This window comes from Lissotriton vulgaris, chromosome 1_2, assembly GCF_964263255.1.
Source record: "Lissotriton vulgaris chromosome 1_2, aLisVul1.2, whole genome shotgun sequence".
NCBI classification, from domain to species: Eukaryota; Metazoa; Chordata; class Amphibia; order Caudata; family Salamandridae; genus Lissotriton; species Lissotriton vulgaris.
The window spans coordinates 148,298,749-148,324,949 of NC_141686.1; positions in this window are offsets into that span (position 1 = coordinate 148,298,749).

Sequence of the window (26,201 nt, forward strand, 5' to 3'; positions counted from 1 at the left end):
CTTGCTGGAGTGTGTCACAAAAGCGACGCAACTCCAGCAATGCGTCCTTTCACATGGGGCAAGCCCCATGTGAAAGGGCCTGTGTCAGTCCTACACCTGCTCTGAGGCAGGTGTAAGATATTGATGCATTTGCATCCTAAAAGTGGCGCTGTGAAATCTTATAGATTTCACCGTGTCACTTTTACGACCCTTTCTTGTGTCAATACGCCCCCTTGCATACATTATACCTGGCGCAGGTATAATATGGCGTAGGGGTTTACAAAGTGACGCATTTACTTAGATGCGTCACTTTGTAAATATGGCGCGACAAGGCACATTTTTTACGTCACTGGTGCGTCACAAAAAGTGACACACCGGCGGCGTAAAAGTGACGCACAGCCTCATAAATGAAGCCTCTGGAATAAATTGCAGACTTCAAGTGAAGTGAGTGAACAATACATGGTGGAACCTCTTTGGAATGTTTGTCCCTCAAATAGCGTAATTTCTACCTCCAAAATTTGCTAAAGCCATGTAAAGGGCACCCATGATAACGACCAGTACCTTGGCCGTGTTTCGTGAAGGTTGATAGGGGTTTCCCTCTACCGGAAAAAAATGAAAAACAGTGGGCTGTCTGTGCACCATTTTTCAGACCAGACTTTTCACAAAAAGGGGTATGCACACATGGGGGCATATTATCAAGAAAGGCGATAAAATTATCGCTGCTCTAGCGGCAGGAAACTGCAGCTGAAGCGGCGATAATGGGCTTGATAATAACATCAGAACCTGGGCTGCTATGGGAATTCACAAGGACATATTATCTAGGCCATTATCGCCGCTTCAGTGGCAGTTTCCTGCCGCTAAAGTGGCGATAATTTTATCGCCTTTCTTGATAATATGCCCCATGGACTTTAAAGGCAGGTCAAAAGCTCTCCAGTTGTGTTCTCACATGGCCTTTTCATTTATAAATTGCATAGAGAATCGTCTTTCACTTCTACATTCCACTTCCTTTCATGTTTCCATCCTGCTTTTATCTTTTCAGTCACACATTAGGTCACACGTTAGGATGATAATCTAATTAGAAGGAACAGTGTTGAAACATTAAAAATTACACTCACAATCCCAGCTGACGGCAGCAGAGCTAGACAGATGATGAAGGCTCAGGAAACAAATAGCAGTAGCCATTATGCCATCGAAACCTTAATCAATATAGTCGATGAAATGTCTCCACCAGTCATGAAATAAAGGGGACTAGCATGAAGAAGAAAAAAATCAGCAATAAGTCACTAGAAGACTTCATGAAGTGTAATCGTATTCTTAAATATCAGCTTATTGAAAGGTATAGACTTTGCATTCAACTTTATGTTTTAATTTGAGAAAAAAACTAAGATTTCTCAAACACAAGTTTGACTTTTTTTCAAATTAAATATGTTTGATGCCCCAATATCAATTTCTATCACCTGGCCAACGTTTGCCTTTCGAACATAGACATCACCATCATTTGCAGGAAATGTTTGTTTCATCCCAAACATTTGAACAGTCTAGTGCCAGGGCTTGGCATTATCATAAACATGATGGCCACATTATGATACACATTACCACCACTTTACTAGAGGAAGCATTCTGCCAAGGGTGAGCACCATAGTAGCAGTTGTCAAGGATATAAACAAGATCAAAGGAATTAACACAAGTATTTCATTGCCAACATTATACATGTTGTGGATGTCCACATTAGCCTGCAAATGACCACCATTATATCAGGTCATATCATTCTATGCCAGGGAATGGGACTATTCTGCAAAAGAGCCTGCAATATGGCAAAATGACCACTATTATTCTATGGCCATCATTATACCAAGGGTCAGGGGAGAAACTAGAGTCAAACATCTCTTAACACTTAACATTGGTGGGGGGATCAACATAACAGAGAGAGAATTAATAGTGTGGGGTCTCCCATCCGCTGTTGTGGTACAAAGCATACATGCATTTTAAAGTACACTGATGCAAGGCAGAATTTAAAATTATTTACAGGAGTTTTGGGATTCTTCCTCAAGGAATTTTAACAGAAAGAAAGCTTACAAGTATTTTTTACTTTTGATGTTTGCATAATAGGATGTTAGTATGATGGACAACTCTCTTGTTGTCCAAGTTCCTTAATACATAGAATCTTGAATACGTATTCTGCAGTACTTATGATCCATCCCCCATCAAATCCTCTGGATTTTGAAATGTTGGTTAGTCATAGAGCCTGAAACCCATGTTAGGAAAGATTTGGTGGTATGACATGCATTAAGAGCAAAAACTGAGCAGTCAATGGTTATCATCTATGCTTGCCCTACATCATACTTGGACACCAATAAGGGGGTGTCAGGGTTAGCAGGTACTATCCCTGACTTGCATTTGTTACTCCTGCATTCTCTTGCCATCCCTCGTCTCACAATTATGAAGGCGGTAGCAGGATCAGGGCCGGACTGGGAACACAAAGCAGCCCTGGCAATTTTGTCAGCCCAGCCCCAGGAGGGATGAGCAGGGCAAGTGTGAAGCCCTGCTGCTTTTGTTACTCGGGGCGATATTGCTGCACCCTGCAAAACAGGGCCCCAAAACCAAAACTGGCCTCCACCGCGACAGAACCGGCGCCCACCCCTCCAGCCTCCTGGGAAACACCCGATGTCCGCTACGGCCAGTCAAGCCCTAAGCAAGGAAATAAAGTTACGTTTCTTTAGTTTATACCCCTTTCCCTCCACCTGACCATGGCCAGCAAATAAGTAGAAGTGCTAACTATGGGAACATGGGTCACAAAGTGATGCATTTGGAGATCAAAGGCACGGGATGTCACTTTGACTGCTTCTGGCAATTCTGTGAATGAATGGCCATGGCTGCACTGAACCAATATCCAAACCTATTACATACCCAGGACCACTAGTAAGGAGACTATATCAGAACAATTGAAGAAGGTTTTGGAAAAGCAGAAGTAATATTTATTTTTTAGTACGGTCCTTCATGTTAACCTAGCCTTCACACTTTAAACAATTGTGTAAGACTACATGGCCTCTTCAGGAAAATTTAGTTATTAGTAAGAAGCTCATGTGGGGGGGTACTTTAACACACTCAAGCAGATGGGCAGTCCTCTGTCTCCCAGGCATTCTCTTTGGCCTGCCCTAGTATCTCTTGAACACTGGTCATACTGAACACTACCTCCTTACCTTTCCTGATTCCCCCTGCCCTCATTATTGGCTAGCTATAGTTAAAACACTGACACATGAACTACCACTGTCTTGCTGAAGACTCAGTCTTACTTAAAGACTTTTGCCTCATTCCCTCATTCTTATGCGTATCCTTCCTCTTTCTTATGGTGGCACAAACAAAATATGTAAATAAGTACCATATCAACTACAATCTCTTTGAGATACAATTGTATGTTAAAATTAGTGCTCTATGAGGTCTCGAGGTCTCTCTCTCTCTCTCTCTCTCTCTCTCTCTCTCTCCTGTCTTGAGCACTGCAACAGAGTGGAAAACTAAGGAGGCAGTGACAGGAGAAAATGAGCTATAGTATGCATTCTCTACTGCACTTCTCCCCATCATTCTCTCCAACCACTCCTACGTTCCCCTTTATCCTTTATCTCGAAGCAAGAATTTCATAAGTGAAATGATGTGTTTTTGAAGTCTGTTTTTGAGTACTGTTCGAAATGGGGTTTCTGGTTGGCTAGGGTATGCACCAAACCCAGGCAGACAGAACCCACCACTCTAGTCAGGGTAAGGGAGCAACACAACCCAGATAACCCCTGCTCACCCCCTTGGTAGCTTGGCACGAGCAGTCAGGCTTATCCCAGAGGCGATGTGTAAAGCGTTCGCGCAACACACACACCCACACACCAGTGACACACTAGGCACACCACAAAAGACACTCCACCCAATGTTATATAAAAATATAAACTAGATTATACACAAACCATAGACCAAAACATCATAAATAAGTAATGACGTTGCAAACTAGGCAAGCATCAAAACACCACAATGTGTGCAATAAAAAAAAGGTCTCTAGGTTGCACTTGTCACTAAAACGCCATTACTGTGCACATTATACAGTCACTCGTTTTCCTGACAGTGCAAGGCATAAACCAACATATCACTGTGAACATGAAAGGCAGCTGTGCCTCATAAGCACCTCAGTAACTGTGGTAATTACTTTTGATTCAGCTTAAGAGTGAAGCACAGAAATTACCAACTCTCACCATAAACCAGAATACTACAGCCCATCTGCGTTCCTTTCAGGTGTGGTACAGTAAATCCCCCAAAGCGTAGGGCACAGGAACCCCGGTTCACCTATTTATTTTATAACTTTATTTTCAATGATTATTAAAAACCAATAGCACATGTTCCATTCAATACAATTGTTTTTGGTAAACACATCATAGATATAGTTTTATCATGTATTCTTCACATAGTAATGGACACAGATATCTTGTAATGTCAGCAAAGGAATACAAAACGCAATACAATATATGACATATGCTCGTCCACAAACGTATCCTCTTTCTAAATGCCCCTCTCCACCTGGCTGTAGGTCCTGAGTCAGATCAGTCATCCGCCATCATCCCCAACCTAGAGCAACAGAGGTGCTGTCTTGATGAAGATAAGACTGTGCGAAAGCCAGTCGTGCCATATACAGCCTTCTCTTGCTTATCAATGTGTGCTCCATATGATCTATCTGATACCCGCGGGTACTATCCCAGAGTTAGATTGGGAGGCGGAGGAGTTACGTAAGGTATCAATATATGTCTTATAAGGGCCCCAGATATCTTTGGGGTGGGCTGAGCTCGGCAGTAGGCTAGAGTAGATCTCGCTATGTGTACTACAGTGCGCTAGGCTATTCAACCAGCCTTGCAACGTTGGAGAAACTTTTCTGCACAGTGTAACACTATCTCTCTCTTTGCTAGGAGCAGGCCTAGTGAAGCAAGCTACCGGACCGTCTTAGGAAAATTAAGTGTGTAACCCAACAGTGCCACTCCGGTATAGGAACTACTGCGAGCCCAAGCTTGTCCCCTAGTGTTTTGTGTACCTGTACCCAATAGGAGTGTATGCGAGGGCATGTCCAGGTTAGGTGAGCAAACTCTGCATATTGAGTGCTTCATTTCCAGTATGTGTGTGGCCTATCTGGGTCAATTTTATGCAATTTGTCCGGTGTCATGTAGATTCTTCTGAGAAATTGAAAGTGTAATATTTTATTGTGACTATTTAAAGAGATGTCCCCTATGGCTTTACAGCAGGCGGTCCACTGGTCGTCTAAAATTGGACGCCCTAAATCGGCCTCCCATTCCGCTCTGAGTGTCATCTGCGATAGGGACCTGTGCTATGCATAGTTTACAAAGTTTGGAAATTATGTGTGTACCACTCTCATTCTCAATAATTTGAGCGACAGTGGCGCAAAGGAGACAGGCTTCAGCGGGAAGCCCACTATCATGGCTCTTAATGCTGCGTGTATTCTTTAGAGGACAAATTTATCCATAAACGTGGCCTCTTGGAACATCCTCAGCGGCCGAGAAGACATGCCCGTCAGGGTACAGATCACCTACTCTGCTAATGTCAAATTTAGTTAACGTGCGTTGCACCAGTCCTACACCTATTATGGGCAGCCAACGGGCATTCGGCAGCGGCAGGGCTGAAGAATATAATACTGCAGTACCAGAGTAGCGGAGCAGCCTGCTCCAAGCCCAGCTGGTGGTCGAAACCGTTTGTATGTCCACTGGACTCCTGGGTTCGCCCCTAGGTAAAACAGCAGCTAGTCTCTCTGGGAGGACGAAGTCTGTCTCTGGGTGCAGAAATGGGATTCTTGCGTCCGGGTGATACAAGGCAAAAGCATAACTACACTCACCAATAAATAGTATAAGTAAAAATCAGGCAATCTGAATCCTCCCCTATCATACGGTAAAGTGAGTATCTTCCATCTAATGCGCGGTCTCCCGCCTCTCCACACCAGCCAGGTAAGGTGGAATCGCAGTGTTAAAAGGAAAGTGCATCTGAGGGGCATGGGGATATTATTAAAAAGATATAAAAATTTGGGTAGCACCATCATCTTAATTATGGCCATTCTGCCTGCAATGGACAAAGGGAGTCGTAACCATTTCTCCACCTGAGACTCCAGTTTCGCAACCGCTGTTCCATAATTAAGGTGCAGAATCTGGTCCGGGTCTAAGTGTACCTGAATACCCAGATATTTGACAGAGTCCGAGCACCACTCCAATGGGAACTCACATTCCTAAGGAGTCATACTATTAGTCAAGAGAAAAATAATCGATTTGCGCCAATTAATACCTAATCCAGAATGTCACTAATGAGGGACTAGGTTCAGATGCGGTTCTCTGACATAAAGAATAGTATCATCCGCGTATAATGAGACCAGAAGTGGGCCCATTTTAAATTGTGGGCCTCTATGGAGATGACGTTCCTGAAAGTGCTGTATCAGCGGGTCCATGGCAAGAATGAATAGCAGGGGCGACAGAGGACATCCCTGACGCGTACCTCGGGTTAGTGTAAAAGTGACGGAGATAGTGCCGTTTATGCAAAGCCTCGCCATAGGACGACTGTTGGAAATGGCCCTTTTCGCAGGGTTATCCCCAAACTTTTTGCTTATTCCTCCTTTTTTTTCCTGACCTGTGGTTGTTGGCAATAGGACTCTGGGCACTTTACCACTGCTGATCAGTGCTAAAGTGCATCTGCACTCTGTATAAATGGTTTTTGTGATTGGTTATCCATAAATGGCATATTTGTGTTACCAGGAAGTCCCTAGTAAAGTGCACTGCGTGTGCCAGGGCTGGTGATTCGAATGCTACTACTGGGCCTGCAGCACTGATTGTGCCACCCACAGGAGTAGCCCTAAAATGGTGTCTCAGGCCTGCCACCGCAGTGCCTGTGTGCAGTTGCTAACTGCCATGCTGACCTGACCAGTGTCCACACGGGCCAGGCCTAACCCTTCCCTTTCTGTACACATTGATCACCCCTATGGAAGGCCCTAGGTACCCCCCTGGGCAGGGTGCAGTGTATGTGAGAGGTAGATCATGTACTAGTGTGGGTGACATGCTCTGGTAGTGAATTACAGCCATTTTTGTTTTTCACTATTGAAAGGTTATCTTGCCCATAGGCTATAATGGGGAATGCTGTGTATAATGTTTACCTGCATATCTTCCCATAGGAGCAAGATGGAAAAATAAAGTTTGGTATCCCTGAACTCATAATTTAATAACACATCTTGTGTTTGAAAACATCACTTTTAGAAAGTGGCTGCTTTCTTGTCTGACCTCTCTGTGTGTCTTGGCCTGTTTGTGAATTGCCCGTCTGGTTTGTGTGTGACAGGGGCTGAGGTGGCTCCCAGGGGCTGAATGAGTCATCCTTGGGCTGAATACCTCCATGTGCATCTTGAGTGGTGGGAGGGATAGCACCTGGGCCTGAATAGGGCTATGCCTGCCTTCCACAATAATGGCTCCACCTCCTGCTGGGCGGCTGACAACCCTGCCTCTTTCTCTCAAAGGAAAGAAAAGTCAAGTAAACAAAGTGCTCCAGGACTGACCAGAACTGGTTCTAACTAAGCCAAGGCCTCTCTGCCCTCAGAGAACAAAGAGAATATTGGTATAAAAAGGGCTACCCAGACTTCAGAAAATTAGATCATCCTGGAATCAAGAAGTAACCACTGCCTAGCAGAAAGCTGGAAGACTGAAGAGGAAGGACTGTCCTGCCGTGTGTTTGTGGGCTGACCTGCAGTTGCATTGCTGCCAAGGAGAGGGGAAGGACTTTGCTGTTGCTGTGTCCCCTTGCTTGAAGAGATCTCCAAGGGCCTGAGGAGAGCTGGCCTCCTGTTAAGAAGTCCCAGGAACAAAAGGACTTCACCCCCAGCTTCCCCCCTGAACTCTGCTGTATGAGTTCTGCCCTTCCTAGAGTGCTTGACCCAATTGTGGGGCCTCTGGAAATTGTGCCTGCTGTTTGGGTAGCTGGACAAGAAGAAAAGAAGATCTGCAATTTTCACGCATCGCTCGCTTGTGGAGCGCATCGTCGACAGCTGAGAAAGTTCCTGCCACCGCGAAGATCCTCGCAGCGCCTGTTGCCGCTGCAAGAACCGGCGCATCGCTCGCTTGTGGAGCGCATCGCCCCGGTGCGGAAAGAATCCTGTCGCTGCGAGTATTGTTGCAGAGCCTGTCGTCGCTGGGTGAGATCGTCGCTCCGCCTGCTTGCGGACCGCATCAAGTTGCTGCGAACATTGTCGCAGAGCAATTGCATCAAGGGGCTGTAAGAGGAGAAGATCGCCGCTGCACCGCGCATCGCCGCTGCACCTGAGATCATCGCCGTCCCAAAGATCGGCGCATCGTGCCTGTGCTAGACACTACCTACCAAACCTGTGCACCGGAATCCATACAAGGTATTGTATCCCTCCCCATACAGACCAGATTCATAGCAACATGCCCGCTGCATGCTGCGGGGCTGTCACATCACCTCTCCAGGGTCTCAGGAATGACACATCGCTTGATTTCCAACGCTGCAGCTTCCATTTGGAACTTTTGTTGAATCTACAGGTACTTTGGACTAAACGTGACGCAACTTTGGAATATTTTGACACAAACCCTAGAGCAGCGAACCGTCGTTGATACGGATCTCCATAATGTATGCTTTGATGTAGGGAGGTCTAAGGGTCTGAGCCAGTGTGCGACCTGGGCAATCGCCCTCACCATATCTGCAAGCTGTTGGATATTTACCTAAATAGAAGATCTCGCAATCAGCTGTTTCTCTGTATTCTGAATGGAAGGTTAGTTTCCTACCTCGCAAAGTATCTGGAGCAGCGAGACGTGCCTCATTGACCAGTGCTGCTAGGTCACTCTCTAGCCTTGTCAGTGTTGTGGGTAGTGCCTTGAGTACCCCTGCGTGCTGGAGATGCATACCCTGCGAATGTAGGCTTTGAACCCCTCCCACAACACTGCCCAGGATTCAACCTGATCCAGTGTTAATAGTGAAATAATCCTCTATCGCTTCTCTAATCTCGTGACAGAACGAGTCGTCTAGGAGCGTGCAACTGGGAAAACGCCACTGCCTTTCAAACCCCTCGGGCGTGGGACTCGGAGGCATAGCTGGACTGGGGAGTGATCTGAATATGTATTAGGAAGCGTGTGTAACACATGATACCAAGGAGAAACACCCAGGGAAATCTGCCAGAATTCAATCCTGGTCCATGTGTTGTGTTGTCCATGTGTGTAAGTAGTAGCGGTAGGATTATGCCTGCGAAAAATATCTGTCAGTGAAAATTGGTCGCATGGGTCTCCAACTGCACATCGCGCTCTAGGTTTCATGTCCGCAGCGGTGGATGTACTATCTAGGTCTACGTTCAAAATAATATTGACATTCCCCCAACCATAATCAGAGTTGGTTCTAGTTTCGAAAGTTGAGTGTGCACTGCGTGAAAGAATTCCGGGGAGTCAGTATTGGGGGCGTAGACACTCATCAAAGTGACCTTGTGACCCATCAGCGACCCCACAGCAATAGTATAGCGACCCTCCTTATCGGTGATGACCTGCTGTGTATCAGAACAGCGGTCCCTCTCGCATAATTACTAAAATTAGAAAAATACCTGTGAGCACCCCAACTGGCGTCGATGCTTGCTGCATCTGACACTGGTAAGTGTGTTTCTTGTAGAAAAGCGATGTCTATGTTATGTGTATCCAGGTAATGCACTACCTGCCGTCCTTTACGCCGGTTATTAAGACCTCTGACATTCCATGACAACAGGGACAAATTAGAGGGACCTGCAATTAAAACTGGCTGTGTCATCAGTGAACTTTAGGAAGTCTGAAGCGGACGAATGTCAACTTGAATACAGTAAAGCAATACCAAAGACAATCAATACGATAACCAATCAAAAAAACATTTGACCCTGCCCTAACCCCCACCCACCACCCAGCCTTACTGTAGAAACAGCAGGGCCAACCCCATCCTGTAAGCAAAGAACAGAGTGCCAAACAACTTTACAGTGAAAGAGCTCTACCTTAAATAATTCCACCTAGTTGGGTGGCAACGCCACGGCAGTCGACCGGCTGTGCTGAATATTTTAACTCAAGCATAATGTGTCCCCTTGAAGTTCAGGAATCAAAAAGGAGGAGGCAAATACACAACAACGTCACCCAACGCAGGAGCCAGAAAATGGTTCCAAACTTGCAACAGAGCCACTGTGCTTGGGAGACAGGCCATCTCTATCATCTCGAGACTGGTCATTGTTATTTTTATATGTGTGACAGAATTCTTGGACCTCATTAGGATTGTCAAAAAAAGCGTACCCGGCCCCCGGCTTCAAACCCTAAGCCGTGCAAGATATAGCATGCCATATTTGAGGCCAAGGTTTTGGAGGGTAGCCTTTACCCCAGTGAATTTCCGTCTGGCTTCCTGAACCGTCACTGTGAAGTCTGGGTACAGAGCAATTTTTGAGCCTTGCCAAATAGTTTCCCCATGCTCCCTGGCCAAGCCCAGAGCTGTGTCCCTTTCTCGAAAGTTCATAATACGGGCTATAATTGGATGCAGAGGGAAGCCCGGGATAGGTCGAGGCCCAATGGTGCGGTGGGTCCTCTCCACCACAAAGCCTAGTGTGAAAGAATCCCTCCCAAACATATCTCTCAGCAGAGTCTCAACAAAGAGAGCCAGACGGCCCGTAGCTGTAGACTCCGGGACCCCAAGAATACGCACATTATTGCGGCGGCTGCAAATTCAAGATCCTCACTCTTTATGGCCACTTCCTTCAAAATACGTCCACATGGTCTAATCTTTTAGTAGATTGCGCAGTCCCATCTTCGATGTCTGAGATCCGCGCTTCCGCCATGTCGAGACGTCTATCGTGGGCCTGGATCTTGGTGCTCATTGATTCAAACGTTTTGTCAAAAGAGTTGAAACGACTGTCCAAGGAGCTAAAACCGTCTCTCATCTCCTGTAACCATTCGGCTGGAGGGGTCACGGAGGCTGCGTCACGAACCGGATCCGCGGCTTGCTCATCCATGTCAGGGCCTTTCTCCGCTGTCTTCTCTGCTGCCTTTTCAAAAGGTAGTGTCCTTTGCTTCGGGTCCTTGCGACCCATGCCCCTGTGATATGTTGAGGGACCACCCAGCCGCCACAGACTTCCAAAGGATGCCACTAATCATGCAAGGGGCATCGAGGTAAAGAGGTCTCCAATGGGCCATCTAACACACGCTTAGTCCTCCAGGCTCCACGCAGGATAAAACGGTGCCAGCTATGTCAAAAAACACCCCTGCCGCACAAGCTGGGACCCCAACATTGGTCGGAGAGATGTCCGCATTGGGTTTGCAGACAGGGGTGCACTATCGCTGTGGTATCTGCCCGGATGGTGGATTGTGGGATAGGCGGCAAAGGCAGTCAACCCTTCACCTTGATCACCATTTAGCCAGGTACCAGCAAATCAAAAGGGCCAGCGGATGCCAGCAGAAGGAATGAGTCCCATAAAGCTAGATGCACGCAGGAGCATATCTGTACTGAAACCGCCTCACTCACGGGTATTACGGAGGCCAGGGTGACTTCCTCTAACGGTGCAGTGGAGTCTGCATCTAACTAGGCCCAAGAGGCCGGGGACTGCACGGGAGACACTCGGGCACCGGGGGCAACAGGCAACTCCAGCCCCACCCCCCTCCCAGCAACTCACGCGCCGCCTTCTGTACGGCCGCATCAGCGCCCTGTGCAACTGTGGGGGCTTCTGGGATCAGGAGACAATGCGGCCGCAAACCCGCAGCAGAGCCAGGTAGGCCCCGCCTCGACCCTAGTGCTCGTAGATCAAATGAGCATGCAGGAGGGAGGGGGTAAAGCCAAGAATTACCGGACTGGCACCCGGGCGCTCACCGTCACTGTGGGTCCCCATGCAGGGTGGACGACTGCTCCTATGATACCAATGGTTGCTCTCCGCCTCGATGTGCCTTCAGGCCACCATTATCAATTCCTCCGCACTGAAAGTAAATGCCGTCTGGGGGCCAATTCACGTGCCCGCACCCCCGTGATGCCACACGATTTACTCCTTACTGATTATGGGGTGCATCGGTGCACTCGCCTCCCTCATAACAACACTGGATACTGGGGGAAACGCCGTTGATGTCGGTCGGCTGGCGGAGCTTCAAAGCTGCGTGGCCATTCCAGTCCAAGGCTTGGTCACGACCCCACCCCAATGCACCTATAACAGTGATTACAGTAATCTTTGAGTTCCTGAAAAGAGCAAGTCCATAGGGGGACCTCCATCAAGGGCTCGCCCCCACCGGCCACCAACGTGCAAACAAATCCCTTAAGGTTCCTTGTAGAAGCATGACCAGATGCAGTATTCCTAAACAAAGCCTGTCTACATGCTGACTCAGGCCATGTCCTTGTTCACACCCTCCCTCTAGGCTACCACATTAAACATAGAGGGGCATATGTACAAGCCCCTATTGCCACTACAACATCACTTTTATTGATTTGGTGGCAATAGGGGCTTAGCCTTATGTACAAGGCAGCGTAACACCACTTAACATGGCTTGACGCTGCCTTGTAAATAAGGCCCCCTTTCAGAGTATGGTTAGCGTGAAAGTGGTGAGGAGTGGGTGTTGCAGTGGGCATTCCACTACAACACCCATTGATTTTGATGCTGCCCCCTATGTACAACGGAAGTGTACATAGGAGGCAGCGCTAAAATTAAGACCAGGAAAAACCTGGTTTTAAGTTGGCGAAACGAGGATAAATGCATTATTTCTCCTTGTTTTTGCTTTTTCCAAGTGTGCAGGCAGCACACACGGAAAAATAAAAATGCCATGCATTGTTTATGTACAGGAAGGTCCCCCTCCCTGTACATAAACAATCTCTAAAAAAAATCAATTTAGTGGCTTTCATGTGTGCTGCATGAAGCAGCACACATGAAAGTGACAAAATTGCATTTCAGGATTGTTTATGTGCAGGAAGGGACACCTTCCTACGCATAAACAATCCTCCCCTGCACACAGACACCCTTGCACTATGGTGCAAGTGTGTCTGCATTGGCGATACACTGCTAAGTGTAGCGCCATTGCAGGGGGAAACGCAAGGCTCCACCATATTGTTGTAAATATGGGGCAGCCTTGCGTTGTAGAAGTGGCAGAGTGAGGAGTTTAGCCATGACGGCTAACTCCTCACTCCGCTACATATCTCCCAGAGATCATGAAATTAGGAGACGTGGAGGTGTTGCAATCAATTTGAAAGATGTTTTTAACTACTGCATCAAAATCGACCCGGTAGCTGATTGTTAAAGCTTGTCATTCGCTATCTCATTCTCCTCCATTAACACTTTCTCAGGTATCCTCATTTATAGGCCTCAAGGCCCCTGTGGTAAATTTCTTCAATCACTCCCAGACATGGCCGCAAATCTGGCTAGCAGCAGACCCAATTTATCATTAGAAGGAGATTTTAACATACAGCCTCTTCTCTGCTTCAAGATATGTTAGCTATGACAGAGGGCAGTTGCTTGACACCGTCTTTTCTATTGACAAATGGCTCAAAGTTCTAGCCCTTGTTTCTGTTTGTTGTATTGCCACATGTCTACCTGTTGTAAGGACCGTATGAGATCTAGACTCTCAGTAGAGCACAGGAAACAATCTCTTACCGACCTTGATCCTCCCTAGATGAAAATCCTACCTCTGCCTATGATCATTTTTCTGGTTGGATTGTCTCTTCTCTGGATTAGGTATCCCTCTAAAAACTCCCTCTGCGAACGAACAGAGGAAGCATGGAGGGACAATTATGGGGAATCAAGCAAGCAGAAATATAGAGAGGCCATTAAAATCTATAAAGCAGAAGTCATAGAAGCACAAGCACTTTCTTCTGAAGAAAAAATTAACCTGGCAGTCAATTCTGCACAAGAAATTCTTCGCATTGCCAAAACTTTACTTAACCCACCGCCCTCTCGCATTAATTTAGTTTCGTATCCTGGAAGGTGCAATGACTTAGCAAGCTTTTTCCATAAGAAAATTCAAGACATCTATGATTTATCCTGTTGTGCAACCCCCACCCCCCTTCTCACCGGTGTGCAAAAACGTTTACCGGCTCCCCACTGATATTAGTGTTACGGAATTTTCCAGCTTGGAATTAAACAAGCTCTCAGAGATCTTTCACCAAGTCAAGTAAGGCTTCCCCTGTAACCCGGCCCTTCCTCACATCTTAGCCAAAGTCCCTGATTTGATATTTCCTGCAGTGCTTGCAGTGATGAAGCTTTCTTTCACCTCTGGCTGAGTACCTCGGGCCTGGAAACATGCTATGGTCCCAGCATTATTGAAAAAGCCGAACCTCGACCCTTTGATGCTAGAAAACCCATTTCTCTCCTCCCATTGATTGGCAAGTTATCTGAAAAATATGTCAACCAGAGTATCTCGGAACATCTAGAAAGTCAATATTTACTCCCCTCTACCCAGACAGGATTTCGACCCCGCGTAGGCACAGAGACCGCTCTTTTAGCAGTGGTCAAAGAATCCAAAAGATTACTCGACCAAGGAGGATCTGTTGCCAACTTCTTGCTTGATCTGACCTCGGCGTTTGACACGATAAATCACAAAATTCTTGTGGAAAGACTAATAAATATAGGAGTCTCTGGGAGCGCTCTTGCATAGTTTAAATCTTTCCTGGAAGATAGGTCTTTTCAGGTCTTTGAAGATGGATGTCTCTCTGACAGCTTACCACTTAAATGTGGAGTGCCTCAGGGCTCATCTTTTAGCCCCACATTATTTAATGTTTACATGAAGCCTTTGGCAGACATCGTCCTACCATTTGGTATCTCTATAGTCACCTATGTTGATGACACGCAATTGTTACTCTTTCTGAATAAAATCCAAGACCGTCCCCCCATCTTACTAGGAGCTGTGCCTTAGTAGAGAAGCTAAGTGGATGGAACATTCTTATCTCAAATGTAATGGAGGCAAAACAGAGTTTATGCTCCTTGGCAACAATCCATATCTGGGTCCGAGATTGGAATGGCCAAGCTGCTTAGCTCCTCCTCCTCCACCTAGAACACAATCGAGAGCCTTGGCATATGCTAGATAAGTCCTTTAAATTTGACCATCAGGCAGCGAAGCTTGTTGCCACCTGCTAAGGTCTTCTCAGAGTGCTTAGAAAGATACTTCCTCTACTCCCGTTTACTGCCAGGAGATTGATGGTCCAGACCTCATTCTATACAGAATGGATTATGGTAACACTCTTTACTTGGGATCACTGAAGGGAATGATTAGGAAATATCAGGTGGTCCAAAATTGTGTTGCAAGATTGTTGCTCAACATCCCAAAACATTAATCTGCCCGACAAACCTTGAATTCCCTGCACTGGCTCCCTGTGGTTGAGATAATCAGGTTTAAGTCTTTTTGCATTGCGCACAAGCCATTGTGGGGCAATGGACCCGTGATGGTTCAATCCTTTCTTTCTTTCTAACTCCCTCAAAGAACATTGCTCATCTAGCTATTGTTCCTCGTTTCAGGGGGGAAAGATTTGGAGGATGTTCCTTCTCACATAAGGCGCTTTACTCTGGAATGCCCTCCCCTATTCCTTGCACCCTACAAGTCACTCAAACAACACATATTCTGCCTAACCTAAAGACTCAACTTCATCCAAGTTGTTTCAGAACTGACACAATGTGGTGGGCAAATGCTGGACACTATTGTTTTCTGAAGAGAACTCACCACAGTGACTCGAAATCTTCAGATCATCTGGAGATGTCACCACCTCACCTCATTCACTGCTAACCTACCCATCAGTTTTAGATTATTGAAGAGCAAAAATAACTTTTAAAGACATTGGAAAAAGTACAAATTCACAGCATTCAACACTCACGTCTCCTCATAGATGCCATCCCAATTGCATTACAGAAATGAAAGAAATCTGAAGGTTTCAACAGACTTATACCGCAAAATGCCCATAGAAAGAACATTGCAGGATCCTCTCAAAATTCTTCAGGTTCACCTGCTCTGCTACCAAGGCCACACTATCTCAAGCCCTTCGTGACGACCTTGCAGACCATCTCTTCATAAAACCACTACTCTGGAACAGTACTTCAGAAATACGTCACACAACTACCTCCATCCTCAGAAGACTAACCATAGATAACGGATTATGGCAACCTTCATTCAAATTCCTGACCCAAATTAAGAATTGGCGAAGAGCAGCATCCCACCTGGCTCTCATCAGACACTTGTCTACCTCAAATCTTTAAGGCCTTCCAACTATCCACCAACACCAGCATCTAGTTCTGAACCATCATCAACATCTGCTGAAGACCTTTTACAACCAGCCAATTATAAAGTAGTAGTCTGTTGCCGTTGATTCAGCCAGCTACTGGCCAACCTCCAATAAGACATTCCTATACAAATTGATTGACTGAGCTCCTTCGACTTAAATCTACAGCTTCCCATAATGAAACAATCTACTGTCTGACTTTCAGAGTCTCAGACTGGCTTCCTTCAGCTGACAGGAATATAGGAGGCACATACTGCTTTTGGACCTGTTCTTACCACTCCAGCCTAGAAGAAAGGTTGAAAGATCTTGGCCAGGAATGAAATGAAATTAAATGAACTATCCTAGACTGAATCTCCTCTTCTCCAACAGACAAAGCACCTTTGCACTCCCATAATAATCACCAAATCTATTCTGCTCTACCTCTGCGGTGCCTCAAGCTACTATCATCTTTCCAATCCTCTTCAACTCTTACAACTCCATTAGCAGAGTTCATCAGGGCCTTCATTCCAATATGTTTCTATGACACAGATGACAACCAGATCTGGTTAGAAAACCACATGAGCCTAAACTGCATTGATCAAGACCATTACCTCTATGCCATGAATCAATAGATGCTAACCAGCAACCCGAAACTCAACACATCCAAAACTAAGATCCACTTAGATCGAAGATATCTGTCTGAAAACAACAAAAATACAATATGAAGACAATTACTGTGCCTAGTTTTAGGTGACCACATTACTCTAGCCCTCGACTTACTTTACTGCCCACCCAAGGCCGTATTCCCAATGGAAAATCCAGTGATGCATACAAAACTGGCCCCCTTTCTGATGGTTCTGCCTTCAAGAAGATCTACATTGGTTGACCTTTCAAGGTTCATGCATTACTATTCTAGAACTCAGTCCTGTAAAGAAAAAAACCTTCAGCTTACATGAGATTTAAGAAGGAAGCCAATCACCCTCTATATAAATGGCAGTTATCAGCTCATGCAAATTACAATTTTGCTCCTCTTGGTTCCACTCTAAGCTTACATGCATTTACAATATTTCTGCAATGCAATAGGAGTACCCATATGTTTATCACTTACCACACCAAAACACCTGCTACCTAGCCCACACTATAAATTCACAGTTTCAACAAAGGTATGTATGTATGTGTGAAAGCAACTATTTCCTCTTACAAGTCTTCTCTGTAGCCCACACTTGGGGGAAATTAAATATATGACACATCATGACAGGAGCATTTCACTGGTCCCAAAGACTGACATCAATATTCACTCCATATTGAATGGAAATATCCTTCCCTACGCTAACACAGAACAGGATACATATTTGGACTGGACAACTGTGTATGGTGCACAATATAACCCTACTTGACCAATCATTCTGAGGCGCATGGTACTGGGGACATGGTAAAATTGTAAGTGATTTTACAAACTACTGTGCCGTAAATCCACCCGAGTACCATGCAATTTCAAGTTAAACACTCTGGAGTGGCGAATTTCTATGATTTTGCCAGTTGGAAAACCATCAGCGGTGGCTCTCCGGCTATGGTGAAGCATCCCCCCCTGCTAGCAGCCTAAAAAAAAAACCAACAAAAAAAACGATAATAAACCTGGGTTTATTTTTGTTTTATTTTGTTTCAAGGCTGATTGTTTTGGTGAGGGGCCAGGGGAGACTGACAGGCATTGAGGGGAGTGGTTGCACACACTTCCTTCAGTGTGCATGTGGGTTTGGCCAGCCGTTACAGGAAGGCCAAACTGACATGCGCACTGAAGCTTGCTCCAACCCGAGCTGCGTTGCCTAGTTGGAGACAGCAGGCACAGGCTCCCAGTCTCACTAGGAGTGCAAACTTAGGGCACTCAGGCCAATCCTGGCACTACCCTCATGCATGAGAGCAGCGTCAGGATTGGCTGCAGCCGAGTCTGGGAGCCAGAGGGGAACGGAAGACCAGCGTTGCAGCATGTATGGTATTTTCTTTTGTTTGTCTGTCGCCCCGGTCCCCCGACACCACTCGCCCCGCCACTTTCCCCGCACACCAGCCACTACTGAAAACCACACAGAATTCCCAATACTGTGGGGTTTACCACAAACTTTTACTACCTTATTGTAGAAGGTAGTAGATGTATGAGGGTACCTCTCGGTGGTCTAAGGGGCATCAGAGGGGGTTGTGACAGGTAACATATGGAATGGCAAGGTGTTTCTGTGAAAAAACAAGGAATGAGGCTCGGCTGCGGCTGCAGCTAAATTATAATGCGATTTTACTGTGCAGAATTACCACACAGTAAAATTGGCTCTGGTTCTCCCATGTTCTGAAAAAGCAGGTGTGGAAAAACTGACCCACTTGTAATTAGTGAAGCAGAATTCCATGAGGTAATTCAGTTCCGTCTGACTCGTAATGAGCACCTAAGTCAGTGAAATTCAATTAAGGTAAGGTTTTAGGCAAGTGTTAAGAATATTAGTACGCGGCTGAACTTGAAAATGTATGTCTTAAATAATTTGAAGTGCATATGTTGAGATGCTTTTCAATGAAATACAGTAAAGCACACAGAAAACTAATGTAGGATCCAGCGGGTTACCAGCAACAGGTAATCTAACACCACATACTCACCTGGGCCCCTAAATTCATTCACAACACACTGGCAATAACCGTTGGGGTCATGTTTTTTAATTTTCTAGATTAGTTACCTCTAGTCACTAACTAATCTTTCACTGATCAAACATTTCTTTCCTCCGGTCAATGGACCATTATTTGAAACTATGATGGTGAAATGACATAAGATTTCAATATACTTACACATTTGGAAATGATCACAGAGTCTGGATGTATTTAAAATGTTATCTCAGATTAACTCATGTGAACCACTTACACAGTACAGAACCAACTCCGTTTCTCACAGGAAGGAAGATTCAAATAATCAATCAAAATGCATTCATTTATACTTTGCAATGACACTGCATGAAAAGGAGAGGACAGAGAGAAAAGCACATAAGTGCATAAACACATATATTTATAATTAGTAAGAATGGTATGAAAACCAACTCCCAGGCCTAGGAAATGGAAGGGGTCCCCAGGAAAGGTCTGGTGAACAAAGACTCTAGGACAGGAATCAGGTCATGAATCAGGACAGGACAGAAGCCTCTCTATCACCGACACTTGCTTAGCACCCCTCTCTGACACTCTGTTCCTCCTCGAGATTCTTCTGCGATCTTCTTCGAATTAATTTGCTTAAGATAATTGGCTCATTCATTTGATTCTTCTTCAGTATCACTCGTCACTCTGACAGCATCCCGGTCTGGACTTCAGCATTTCCTTCTCCAGTCTAACTAACTAAGAACTAAGAACTACCTTAATTATACCTTTATGTATGTTGGCACCACCCATTAAAGTTTCAAACTTATGAAAATACTAACTCTGATTGGACAGGCAAGGGGAGGTGATCATCACACCATGTTTATTTCTCAATATTTTTTTCAGTTCTTTGTTTTAAAGCCCATCCTTAAATTTTGTACATCAATCATTATTCCCACCTGTATTCACATTGTAATTGTCACATATTAGAAAAAAAACTGTAGTTCCCATCCATTTCAGTGGACTGTCGTTCTGGTTCTCATGAAAGTATCCACTGGAAACCTTGGACAAAGTTCAAGTTGACTTCGTGTCTTCTAGCTTGGTTGCACTACGCATGTGCGATAGAACGAGAGGGAGTAGACTGTGGTTCATTATAACTATTACTGAAAGACTCAAAAAGACAAATGTTAAAATCAAAAATAAATGGTTTCACTGTATACCACCGTATACCACCTATGTCTACTCTTCCTGCATTAGCATGAGTAGAATAGTTGGGTTTTGTTTTCTCAGCAGGCAGGTGGCAAGCATGTGAGTTTCAAGCGGCCATTTTGTTAGCTACTGCGCAAGTGCAGAAAGTTCCCTCCAAGCAAAAGATCTGTCATACTACGTAGACGCATGCGCATTAAAGATTTTCCGTTAGCGGCCATCTTAGAATCACACTTGAGCTTCTGGTTAATAAGACATATAAGCAAGCTTCGTTCTTATTCATAAATGTTGTGTAATGCATGTTATTTAGTACCAGGTTAGTGGTTACGTGAAAAGATTGCTAAAAGCAAATCTCTTTTTTATGAGTCCCTACTCCATCAGTTGTAGAATAATCACCATTACTTTACAACGCACAACATCACTCTATGCATTGTTCAAGGAGAACTATGCTGTGGGTAATCAGACATGATTGTAAAAGGCAATTTAACTGATGCGTTTCAGTACTTTGAGACTTTTTGGTCTTGGCTAGAGCCTGCGTTTGCTGTCGCGCTAGCCCTATGTAATAAAGGAAAAAAATCCTACATGAAAATACTTACATATATACTTATATGGTGTGGGGGGTTAGGTCTGGCCTTTTCATCTGTTAAACTCTCATTTACATGTGGCTTCCACCAACCACAGCATACAACATGGGGCCGTGGGTCAGTGCACTTCAGTCGCTGGCTCTCCTGCAATGCTGTTGACAGCATTTTGTCTAATCAAATGAATGAGTGAATTTCAGAGCAAAGGCTGCTCGGCTTATACTGTAGTTTGCCAGTGATTTCCCTTTCCATTCTTTGTCTTATTTTGTTTTTTATTCATGCTTATATGTTTAAACTACGTCTTCAGATTACAGTAATTCAAAGTCAGTAGTATGTCTTTAATTAAAATGTATGTGATTTTGTTTAATTTTACATTTTTATTACACGCACATGGTCTCCACTTCTAGGCTCTGCCTATGTTCTTTTTTCCTTATTTTTATTTGTGTGTCCTACATGTAATAACATTAAAAGAAAATGGTAAGCATTGTTTAAGCTTGCCAAGGCCAGACACACTGGTTTTGCCAATGCTTGTTTTTTTTGTAGGTGTAGTATGTTAGATGTTGTAACCTTACATTTTTTTTAACCTGGCTTTCCCATAACAAATTTATTATTTGTATTCTTTAATGTACATGCTACAGGAGATTCAATGGTTCTGAAAGACTATAAATGTTCTGTACAGACACACTTTTTTTATCAACTTCAAAAGGTGAGAGGCTCAGAGATTACAACACATCTCCTCACAAAGGGAAGGAAAGGAAAGGAGGGGAAGGGATGTACAATGGATAAGCCAGGAAAAATACAAAGCAGTAACAGTATAAACCATAAGGTGTAGAAGTCTCTTAATTTCCCATACTTGGAGTACATCCTTGGGAAGAAAAAGCACATATGGATAAAATAGAAAGGCAATAGAACACATAATTGATACGCCTTATTTAATACAATAGTCTTTTATCCACCCAGGCATGGACATGGTTCTTTGGGATCTCCTAGGAGCAATACTATCCCTCTCACCCCCTTGGGCATCAATATCAGAAACATTGTCGTGCCTATGAGGGACAATTTTGTCAATGCTCAAGGTTTGCCCATTAGCAAGGTGTACTACATTTCTGCCCACTTTTGCTACCTTGATGGGTCCTGAGAATCTTGTAGCCTCCCTCCTACGTGGTTTGGGAAGGTCCATGCGAACCCAATCACCTCTGAACGTGCAGGATTTAACATGTTTTGATACATCATACCTGTTTTTGTGCTTGGATTGGTGATCAACCACCCTTTTGTTAATCTCGTCACGATCTACTACACATGTATTTTGTCTTTTCAAACCTGGAGGAGAGAGTCTGGTTTTGGGGACTCTATCCTTCAAGGAACTTAAAGGGGAAACCCCTGTAACCATATTTGGGGTTGAGCAATAGGCCTAAAATGTATCTTGCAAAGCATCTTTCGCTGAGATTCCCAAGATCTCCGCTCGCTGTAGACACTCTTTGACTAAATGGTTCATGCTTTCCACTCACTCGTTAGCCCGGGGACAATATAGAACCGTTTTGTGATGAGTAATGCCCATTTCAAATAAGAATTCTGTCATGTTTTCATATGTAAATTGTACCCCGTTATCTGTAACCAGGATGTCTGGGATACCTTCTTTGAAGAACACGTCCCTCAAAAAGCAGATGAGTACCCTGGTGTTTATCTGGTGCACTATCCCATCATCGTCGCCAGTGTTACAAAAAGAAGACGAAGCGCAGTAAGGTTAAGAATCTTCTTTATTCGTTCCTTTCACCATCACAGGTTCCAAGCAGCTGGAGTCAGCTGTGGAATGTTCACAACACTTAGGTCGGTATATACCAAGAGGTGGAGGGAAGGGGGGTGGCTGGGCATGCCAAGTACAGATTACAACAGATACATTAAGTACCCATAGCACTGCCCGCTGTCTTTCTTGTAAGGGAAGCAATTACGCTGACACCTGACACAAAAAGACAAGAGCAAGCGGATAAATGACCTGAATTAAACGACTTGGAGAGTACTTAAGAAATTAAATTGTTGCAGGCTGGACTGGCAGCTCTCTCCCAGCCAGGCCACATTACAGCAGCTGATGAGGAGTTTTGAGCCTATGGAGACAGGAGGGGTCTAAAACCCATTCAGTCAACTGAGTGTTGCAACCAGTGGCGGCTCCTCCGCTAATGTAGAGGAGCATCGCCCCACTGCTTAAAAATAAAAAATAAAAATGATAATAACGTATTGTTATTATCATTTTATTTATATCTATTGGAATCAGTGTCGGGCGGGGCTGGCAAGAGGATGAGGAGGAGTGGTTTGCCCTCCTTAAGTGGGCACGACTACTTGGCCGGTCCTCAGGAGTGCTTCCTGCTAGCAGGAGGGACTGGAAACCAGAAGAAGTAAGAGGATGGAGAAGAGGCGGTGGCTAGCCAGCCAACACAGATAAGTCTTTTTTTCCTCCTGAATGCCCCCTGCCTCCACTCCACCCTCAACCAGTGGCAGCCACTACTGGGTGCGGCTCTACTATTGGGGTAAGAATTGTGACATTTAACTCCCCTCATTTATACCAAGAATTCCAATCATTATCCCAGGGGTTGCATTCTGCCAAGGGTAGGTACCACCTTGACACATGCCCTGAATGCCTACAATATGCCAAGAATTACCGCCATTATGCCATAGCGAAGATTAAATCAGCGGTAGACACCAAAGTGTGATGCGCCTTCACAATATGTCTCAAATTGCCATTAGTAAGCACAAACACTGCCATACGGCACAGAGCAAGTGAAACAACAACTCCGACCAGCTCAAAGCTACTCCCCGTAACAAAATTTTGAAAAAGTGGGGATAAACAATATTTACAATAAAGTTTCATACAGATATTAACTAATACAAACATAATAATAACAATGAAACACAGTTCCCATGGTTCTTATTGTTATCTACATACAATATCAGAAACCTTACATAAAACAACGGTACAGACCCAATGTGCCAATGTAACTCTTTGTTAATTAACCTTCCATATGGTCTTAGCAGCCATGCGGGGTGGGCATTATGCCTGCACTTGTTTTTCTAATTGCGGTTGCCCGCTCCGCATGGCTGCGGTATTTAGTGTATTTGTCATTACAGGTGTTCACCCCGTTTTATATTTCAATCCGAGGGAGCCTACCCCTCATTGTCCCCCCAGGCACCAGAGTGGTGCCCTCTCCCTCTCCAGAGCGGACCCGGATGTCAGCAGGCCGCTCCTACGTTGGGGACATGCTTGTTTAAGGAGCTGAGGTAGCTCCCCAGCCCCCCTGAGGTTACTGGGGGCCCGTGTTCCCTCAAAGCCATTGCGCTCCAACGATGGGGGCATTTATTTCCCTAAGGAACCAGAGTGCTCCAAGGCACACACTTGTTTCTGAGCCAGAGGGCTCCAACGCGGTGCACTGGTTATTCCTAGAGCCTAGATGGCTCCCAAAATGCAGCTATGTTTGTTCCACAGCCTAGAGGGCTCCAACCTTTTGCGCAGTTGTTGTTCTGAGGGCCCCTGTCGCAGTTTTAAGTTCCCAGCAGCCCAGCAAGTAGTGGGCAGCTGCACGGTTTAGGTTTTCCTTTCTAGGGACATGTCTTTGGACTCAGGAGTGAGTCGCACTCCTTCACCCCTACTTTGGCCTTCGACAGCTGCGCAGTACTTAGTGCCAGCTGCAGCGTTTAGGCCCTGTTCTTGTCCTCAGCTGCCAAGCAAGTAGTGGGCTGCTGCTAGGTTTAGGTTTTGGCGCAGTGGCACAACCTGGACTCTAATGTGATTTTTGTACTAGAGTGATGTGGTGCTAGGAAATGTATTGAATTCAGTATGTTTTTGCGCAGCCTGTGTTTTATACCACTAAACTGTGGTTCATGATTATGAGGTTATTTTGCATTTCTTGTGGTTATGCTAGTGAGATGATGTCTCCCTTTGTGATTTACGCCCCTAAATGGGAGTTATTCTTAGGAGGCAGGGTCTAATGTGTTTAGACTAGTGAGGAGATTGCCTACTATATTTATACTGGTTAGGCCAAATGTGATTTATGTGTAATGTGCAATGCCTTTATGCCTGTTATGTTATGTTGTTGTTATGATAAATTATTTTATAATGCGCACAGCTACCCAACAAGGGTTTCCCAGCGCAAGCCAACAGAAGCTCAACAATGGTCTGACATTAACAATGTTGATTAAAAAAACAAGTTTTTAATTGTTTACGGGAGTTGGGGAGCAGCTTCTCCCTCCGCATTGCAGCAGGTAAGGAATTCCACATGGAGGGCCCCAGCGGAGAGAAGGATCGACCACACATTCTTGACAGCTTAATCCTAGGAATCACAAAAAGCTCATCCGAAGAAGAGCAAAGTAGTCGAGAAGTAGTCATAAGGGCGAACCAGTTCTTCTAAGTATTTAGGAGCAGAACCAATCTTAATTCTGAACATGTAACACAGGGCCTTAAATTTTATATGATGTTTTACTTTAAGCCAATGCAGTTCTCTCAGAGCATTAACCGTGTTAGACATTCTAGGAAGTCCACATAGAAATCCGGCTGCAGAATTTTGCAACACCTGAAGCTTACGCAATACATCTCTGTTAGACCCCAAAAAAAGGACGTTGCCGTTGATGGAGCAAGGATTCGCACGTAAAGCGACTTGCTCTGATTCAAGAACCTCGCCTAACTTGTAATCATACTAATTCAACCTGTCCGTCATTTATTTAGCGTTTTCCCAACACGCGGGTGTCCCCAGGAGGCTTGCCTGTGTGTCTTTTCATCCTAACAATGCTTGCACTACGGAAAAGGCTGCTTTGCAGAAATCCAGTCTGCGCATGCGTCGGTCATACTCACGTGATGTGACGCACTCGCATTCTGGAGGGACTTTATTGCTCATGCGCACTGTTGCAAACATGGCCGCTTGTCTCTCACCACGCTCTCTGCTTGCCACCGCTGCTTCTGCCTATCTGTCTTTTTGCACTAAACTTTAATGCTATAGATATTATGAAATAAGGGGTGCAGTAAAGTCTATAACGGTATACAGTGTGATCATTTTTACGTATGATTCTAATTTGTTTTCGCTTACTTTTCATGTACCGTGTATCTGGGGGCCGGGGAAAACGGGAGATGCACCATACTTGAAGCTCTTCTGAACCCTGTCACGTGACATGGGAGAAACCCCACTGCGCAGAAGCTAAAACCAGCCAGCTGGCTCCTGAAGCTCGATGCGCCTGAGAACCCACCTCGAAGACACGGAATTTTTCCTTGACTGTGCAACAATGTATCTGTAACATGCTCTCTCTCATTGTCTTCTATATTCCTATGCCTGGGAACGTGAACCCAAGGGGCGGGTATGCAAAATTGAATAATTATGATGGGAACACTGAATTCTAGGAGGTGACAATGACCAAATCACCTCTCCTGACCAATCATAAAGTGGGAAACTGTCACTTGCAACATTTGTGGGTGGTCTAAGGGTCCCCAAACCGTATAACTGGCCTAGTGTAGCTTAGAGAAATTGTCCGACTTGTCCGGGTAGCAGACCTGTCACTGACCCTACGAACTCTATAGGTGATCACTCTTGAGTGCTGCGGAGCACTCTGTCCATACTTTCCACAAACTCCTAGGGGTGGAAATAGTTC